Below are 7,052 nucleotides of genomic sequence, written 5' to 3'. Positions count from 1 at the left end.
AGACAACCTGTGAAGTTAGAAGATGCCAGAAATGAAACTAGTCTCAATTGGACACTGCTCTTACTTGGGTCCCAAGCAATAAACCAACTTTAATTTGAGTAAATCAGGTTAAACATTGTGTAAGACAAAAAAAACATAGACATACAAAGATTTCTTTATAAATTAGCACCATGTTGTGAAAAATTAAGATTTGCTAGTCATATTTCCCCTTTTTATCTTTAGTGATACTTTACTTTTCATTTTTGAAAAACGAGATAAGAAAGAAAACTGCCACTCAAACAGTCCTGAATTTAAATTTATTAGCAATTTCTGGCTTTGATTTAGAGGTTTATTGAAATGCTGCCTAAATCATGTAATAATTACAGCCCCTTTTAAACATATCCTATGATTTTCAGATGCTCAAAATTAATCAGAAAATTGATGAAAAATGGAAATTTAATGAAAATCCTTTGCAGTAAATGACTGTCTGATGTCTCGGATTCATCATCAAATACTGTTTTTTCCTCCCTTGAGATGCTCCGCCAGGCCTTTATGCCAGTTTCCTTTAGTTGCTTCTTGTTTATTGATCTTTCTGCCTTCAATTTTAACTTTTTTAATTTTAACTTCATTAACCTAAAAGCATGCTATATTGAGTGAAAGCTGACTTGGCCATTGAAGACTATCCAATTTCTTTGCCTTGACAAACTCTTGGATTGCTTTCCCAGTATACTTTGGATCGTTATCCATTTGCACTGTGGAGCACTATCTGATCAGTTTTGTACCTTGATTCATTGGCACCCATTCATGCTCATGCTGTAACATTGCTTACACCATGTTTGAAAAAAAAATATGTGGTATGCTTCTGATGAGATGTCCCTTTCCATCTCAAAACATTTGTGTTTTTCCCCCTGATAACTGGGCAGGCAAAGCTTTTTTTTAAAATATATTTTGAGGCAAAATCGGCAATCATTTTAAGCAGCTTTAATCAGACATGACTGGTGTTTCAGTACACACACAGTTTAAATGAAATATTAAAAAGATGGCTGCCAAGTGGTGTCATTTTATTAAATTTTATTAGCTCACAGCAACAGTCACAAGCTTTATATTATATAAGGTGACGACTGCAAATATTAGAGAAAGAATCCCAATGAACAGATGAATCCCCTTATTAGCATGTGCTTGGTGACAGTGGGAAGGAAGAACTCTCTCAGGAAGACCAACCTTCTGCCTCACTGGCCGGGGGTGATGAGAGGGAGATGACCGAATTGAGAAAAGGAGTTTGTCACTTTTCCAGCATGAACACACAACAGAATCAGCACCTGCTTACAGTTAGACTTAATGTGCTGTCTGGAAATGGGATATAGGTTATATTGTATGACCCGAATGAAACGCTAAATGCCAAAAAAAAATTACATCCAGAAGCAAAAGTACACTGGACAGGCTGGGGGATTGCCAGGTTCCTAAATTGGACATCATAGACAGATAAAACAGATGAAAGTTATTTAAGGAAAATTTTCACAAAAGGCCAAACACGGGCTTTTTATGCATAAGAGGGCTATAATGACAGCGCCTACCATAAGAGCACTTCACTGGAGGGTCTGTTTTACATTTATCCGTCTATTCTCTGCATAATGTGACCTTTCCCATCCCCCAAAGCACTGCAGCACTGGTCCCGCCTCCAGTACAAACCTCCCAGTATGTCTTCATTATCAACAGCAAGGTATTGCTCCTTAAGAACAGATAAAAGAAGAAACAGAGGAGGGCAGGATAAAAAGACGTTTTGGAAAAAAAAGGCAAACTTTTACAGACAGAGCGAAAAAGAGGAAGGCAGACAAGACAGCTAAAGGGGGGGAAGTTAAACAAGGCAAAAAAATAAGGGTACTTAAAAAAAAAAAAAGACGAAATCAGAGGTGAAGTGTGGGAAAAGAGAGGGAGGAGAGAAAAGGAGAGTGGTGACTTGCTTAAAAGTAGCAGAGAAATAAAGACGTGAAGCAAGACAGGGAAAAGGGGGGGAAAGAGGAGCACAGAGAAACGAGAAACAAGAAAGAACGAGAAACTGAGAGTGTGACATACTATCAGACATCTGGCCTGGCAAACACAGGTAAGACAAATAGTTTCTTCCTGTCTTGTTTTGTTTGAAATAACGAAAGTATAACACAGACATCTGAGGCTCAGAGACCTGGATCACTGATGTATGAGAAATTTCAAAACATGCTTTTTATAATCGCTTTGCCTCAATCCTGTTTTAAGTCACAAACAGGATTTTGGCCGTAGGTATGAGCTTGTTAAAAAAATCCTTCAAATGTTGTCTCCCATGTGCCAGGTGTTTTAGCAGGATTTCCCCAGCTGTGGCCTGTAAAATACAATGGGCACAACATAGTTAGATAGTTGAAATCAAAATCTTGAACCAATAATGAGAAATAAATTAGTCACTGTTCAAGCTCAGTTGTCCATGTTTTTGATTTATTTTGTGATGTGACTTAGAGTTTCGGACCACTAATGCTAAATTACGTCATCAATAAAGTCGTTACAGGTAACTGAGGACCGAATTACATCTTCACACGTGTTCATAGTAAGATCTGTAGCGAAGTATAACTGAAACAACAAGAGTAGTTTTCCCGATTGTTTTCCGGTAGAGCGCCAGTGTTCTCAGGGCTCCATCTATCGACTATACCGTATTGTTCCATTATTGGCAGCTGTCAGGTTTCATCGTTCCGAGACATTCACTGAAATGAATAATAATAATCAATGATTCTTGTATTTACATTAAGTCTTTTTGAAATGTCAGTAGAACGTCCAAAGGAACAGCACATCAGCAGATTGCTGACTGAATATGTAAAATTGCACAGGGGTCTGAGTCTGAGCTGCTGGGATAGCGTAAAGGATTAATTTCAATATTATTATTATTATTATTATTATATTATGTTTGATTATATGTTGTTGTTACAAAATATTAAACTGAATTTTTGCAACCTGCAGAGTGTACTAATATTTTAAGAACACATTCTGAAACTGATGATCGTGCTCAGAACATTAAAAGAGTGAATATAAATATGTGTTTCTCCTACCTTTTATTTCTACGGTTGTTAAATAGAGAAAAAAAAACACATTATAATTTATTATTTGAGTTAATCATATTAAAAATATTAATTAAAATGGCACCTAATAATTAGTATGTTAAAAAACTATAAACAATCAATGCAAGTTAAAGCCAGTCCCATCTATGAACCTGTGTGACAGTACATGATGTTTATTGTGATGGACCGACGTATTGCATGCTTTGCTTTTTTTTAAAAATTTAAAATAAACACTTTGTAAGAGTTTCAGTTTTGTTTTGGATACAAAGCATTGACTAGTGATTGTTAAGCACTCGCTAGCAACAGTGGACGCTGTCTGGTGCGACATTCCCAATATAGTGAATATTCATACACTTCACAACAGGCAAAGATAATACTTATAGAAACAAAGATGAATTGAAAATATTAAGAAAAAGCTTCTTTTTTTTCTCTCTCTCTCTTTTTGCGTTGTCCATGTATAATCCCAGGAGAACAGGATTATTTCAAGGTTAGGGATTAAAATTAAAGATCTCATGCAAAGTCGGTGTTGAAAAACAAATGTTGCCTTTCAATAGGAGAAGATTTCCTAACACAATTACAAGGACTAAAAGTTATATTTTGTCTTTATTTATAAGCACACTTTATTTGTAATACATTTCTTGCTTTGTGGATCTGCTACCAGAAAGTGCTGTAATCTACCACTTAATATAGTCCTCAATAAATACATTTTTCCTTCCTATTTTAGTGGCGGTCGCTAAAGACAGACTTACACGTAGTTGGTTTTGGTCTTTTCTTTAAGCGTAATCTTACTTAAAAAACGGGAGCAACAGTCATTCAGTAATGTTGAGTACATTCTTGTGCTGCCATACATTTGAATAATTAGACATCTTCAAACAGGTTTATAGCTGCTGATTAGTTTTAATAAGCACACAGAAGCAGTCGTCAAAATTTTCTCATAGATGCTTTCGCTGGATATGGTTTTCTGGTTGGTCTGCTTTCTCTTACTGTCTCTTTACATAGACTTGACCTAATAGAGCAGCAGGAGATGGAAATCAAATATTACCTGTGTCTGCTCTCTGGTTTCTTACACATAAGACAGTATTATTAGCTGGCAATAATGTTGGAAATATTTATTTTCAGTTGGTGTGCTGCAGAAAATGAAAGCATGTATAAAATGTGTGATGTAACAGCACAGCAGTTAAATCTTTACCATCAGGAGTTTATATTACAATTTTTAAGTTTTCTGTTTCAAATTTGTGACTCTCTCTCTCGCTCGCTCCATAATGATGTCTTCAAGCATGCTGTAACAAAACAGAAATCAAGAAATGTTAGGTCTTAATTTATCAGTCGTGCAGTTACTGTCAATATGCTATGGTGGGAATGTAATAAAGTTGGTATTTACTTTGTAAAATGAAACTCCTCCTGTTGCTTTTTAAACTCATGGGTATGTGATATGTGAAACATGAAATATCAGCAGTTTGTAGTACAGTGGCTTGGCTACAGTGCTTTAATATGCTGCATTTCATGATGGGGGAAAAAAAATAGTAGGATCTTATTATAAAAATCCTTGAAGGTCTGATATATTGTAGTATTTTAATTTAAAGATATTTAAATTCTAAAGAAGATCAGAAAATGTTGTTCACTTTTCCAAACACTTTGCCATTTAGAATAATTTACATCTACCTGTGGAACAACTAACAGATAAAAGGCACGCAGTGTAAAGTAGCCCCAGATGGTAGATGAGACACAGACATTAAAACTACTGTCTGGCTGATTTATCGTCCTGAAGTCATACCCCAAATCTGCCAGAAGCCTCTCGTCTTCTCTTTTAAAGCTGCCTCACACACACTGATGAGAGAGATAAAACGCTCTCAGTTCCCAGATTTCTGGGTCCGAACACAAACAAAAGGTTGAGCCACACTAGTATTATTCAGCAGCTGACCTTTGAACTTTGGCCTTTTTAAGAGTTGTTTCTTGGAACATAGGAGAGCCTGAACTTTGTTATGAGGTCTGCTGGGGATTTTTCTTTTACTCTTATTCTTTTCTATGTTTTATAGAAGTGATATCTAGAAACAAAACTTTAGTCAAGTGGTCGAGTACTTTAAATTCTACCTCCTAGATGATTATTAGCAAAAAAAAAAAAAATCCTTTTCAGGTATTAAAATGTCCACGCGTGGGGGAAAGGTAATCAAATACTGTAACTGTAAACCCTATGAAACTGTGGATTTAAATGAATTTTATTAACTTTTTAAGAAGTAAAGGATTTTGCAGTATTTAGTGACTTTCATTTACATTCAGCTTTTGAAGTTTACAGTAATTTCAGATACAGTCTTTATGATTTTATCTAATCCATATTTGATTATTTGCAGCATTAGTCACGCTGCAAAAATGTAGCTTACTTTTGAATACTCTTTGCATCACATCTTTGAAAATCGAAATAAACTGAACTTCACATTTGGTGCCCCACCTTTATGTTTTGTCAGTATTTGATTCTCATGAAAGGCAGGCAGATTTTAGTACTAACAAATATAACCTTTTCATTTTTAACTGGAAAATCAGCTGAAATGTGAAACGGCATTTAATAGTTCCCCACAGAGTTCACCTCAGACAACAGTGCCCACTGTGCTTGTAAAAATGGGAACGCTGTGGAGGTTCGATGCACATGTTTTAGTGAACGTGAGAATTTGAAACAGACTGAACATACGAACCAGCAGTGTGAAAGTGAAGAATGCTGCAGGAAAGAGCTGGAAAGTTTTCTCTGCGCATTTGATTCATTGATTTGATGAAAAACTGGTTTGATGCTGGAATCAATAATTAAAGGTATACTTTCCACCCTTCATAAAGGCACAAGACGCATTCCTCTTTTCATGGTTATAGTTGATGAGCGTTAAAAATATTCCACTTAAAAGGATATTTGTTCTCATTATCCCTTCACACTTGAAAATATTATTATGACCTCTGCATAGTCTGTGCCCGCAGTAACAAAAACACACAGATGATTGACCTATTTGACTGCCAACAGCAGCTCTAAAAATAAATAAATAAATAAAAAACATGGAAGCTTGCACTTCTTTGTTTTCCCCTAATTTTTTTTTTTAAACATTGGACAACATAATTTTTTATTCTTAGTAAACGTTAACAAGAGCAGTGACAAAAAAGGTTTTTGGTACAAAAACAAAGAGGAAGACTATTTCTAATATAAGTTTATCTCAAGGTAACACTATAAAATAAACTTGGTGATGTGCTTCCTAAAGTAAGGGTAAGAGACAAAAAATAAATAAAAAATAAAAATGACATATGTTATATACTGTGGCATTTGTTTGCAACCTAATAGTTGATGACAGATAATCCAAAGACAAATATTTTATATTCCAGTAATGTTCAGATTTTGAAACCTGGAAAACATATTTAGAAGCTGGAGCTCCTAGAAAATGTAAAAAAACAAACAAAAAAACCCCCAAAATAGTAAAACAGTTGCAGTTCAGGGCAACTTAGACAAGCGCAGAAACCATTTTAATCTAAAATTATCTCTCTTTTGGATTCTGGCGCTTGGACAGTCAGAGCAAATCCATCTGGTAAAAAAATCAAACTGGACTTTGAAAGTGTGGCAGGTGAACATAAGGATTATGAAAAGTATGAGAAACATGCCACAGAACACACACACACACACACAAAACGCTGCTGGCCTTAAAGAGTTGTTTTTGAAGGCACTGACCTTCCTTTGTCCCTAAAACATTATAAACGTCTGTCTGTGTTTAAGACTGAGGCTGAACGTTTGATTTTTATTGGCACATTGAAAGGACATTTTTTTAGGGTTATTTGAAGCTAATATTTCATTTTAAAACTGAATGGGTGAAATTTCTCTCTACGTGTTGTAATGAATAAGAAAAATATTGGGTGGATTTTCTTTTCTCTTTAAAGCAAAAGAAAACATTCAAATCCAGTGGCATCCAAAACCTCAAATTATTGGATTAGCTTGGAGAGTCCAGTTTTATTCAAAGTGTAGCTGGAATTGGA

The 7,052-nt window shown here is 35.2% G+C and overlaps 1 protein-coding gene across 1 annotated transcript in view; it reads left to right on the top strand.

Annotated features, from left to right (window-relative positions):
- The first annotated feature begins 1,708 nt into the window (after positions 1-1,708).
- The window catches only part of asip1 (agouti signaling protein 1), a 29,907-nt gene continuing 24,563 nt past the window's right edge, over positions 1,709-7,052 (top strand). The window contains exon 1 of the mRNA XM_006783027.3: positions 1,709-2,080. The gene's annotated coding sequence lies outside the window, so the exon portion shown is untranslated. The remainder of the gene's footprint in view (positions 2,081-7,052) is intronic.

The sequence above is a fragment of the Neolamprologus brichardi genome, chromosome 5, assembly GCF_056152115.1.
Source record: "Neolamprologus brichardi isolate AB-2024 chromosome 5, ASM5615211v1, whole genome shotgun sequence".
Classification (NCBI taxonomy): Eukaryota; Metazoa; Chordata; class Actinopteri; order Cichliformes; family Cichlidae; genus Neolamprologus; species Neolamprologus brichardi.
Note: the sequence above shows the minus strand (reverse complement) of the source record. Positions and strands in the feature narration are given on the sequence as shown.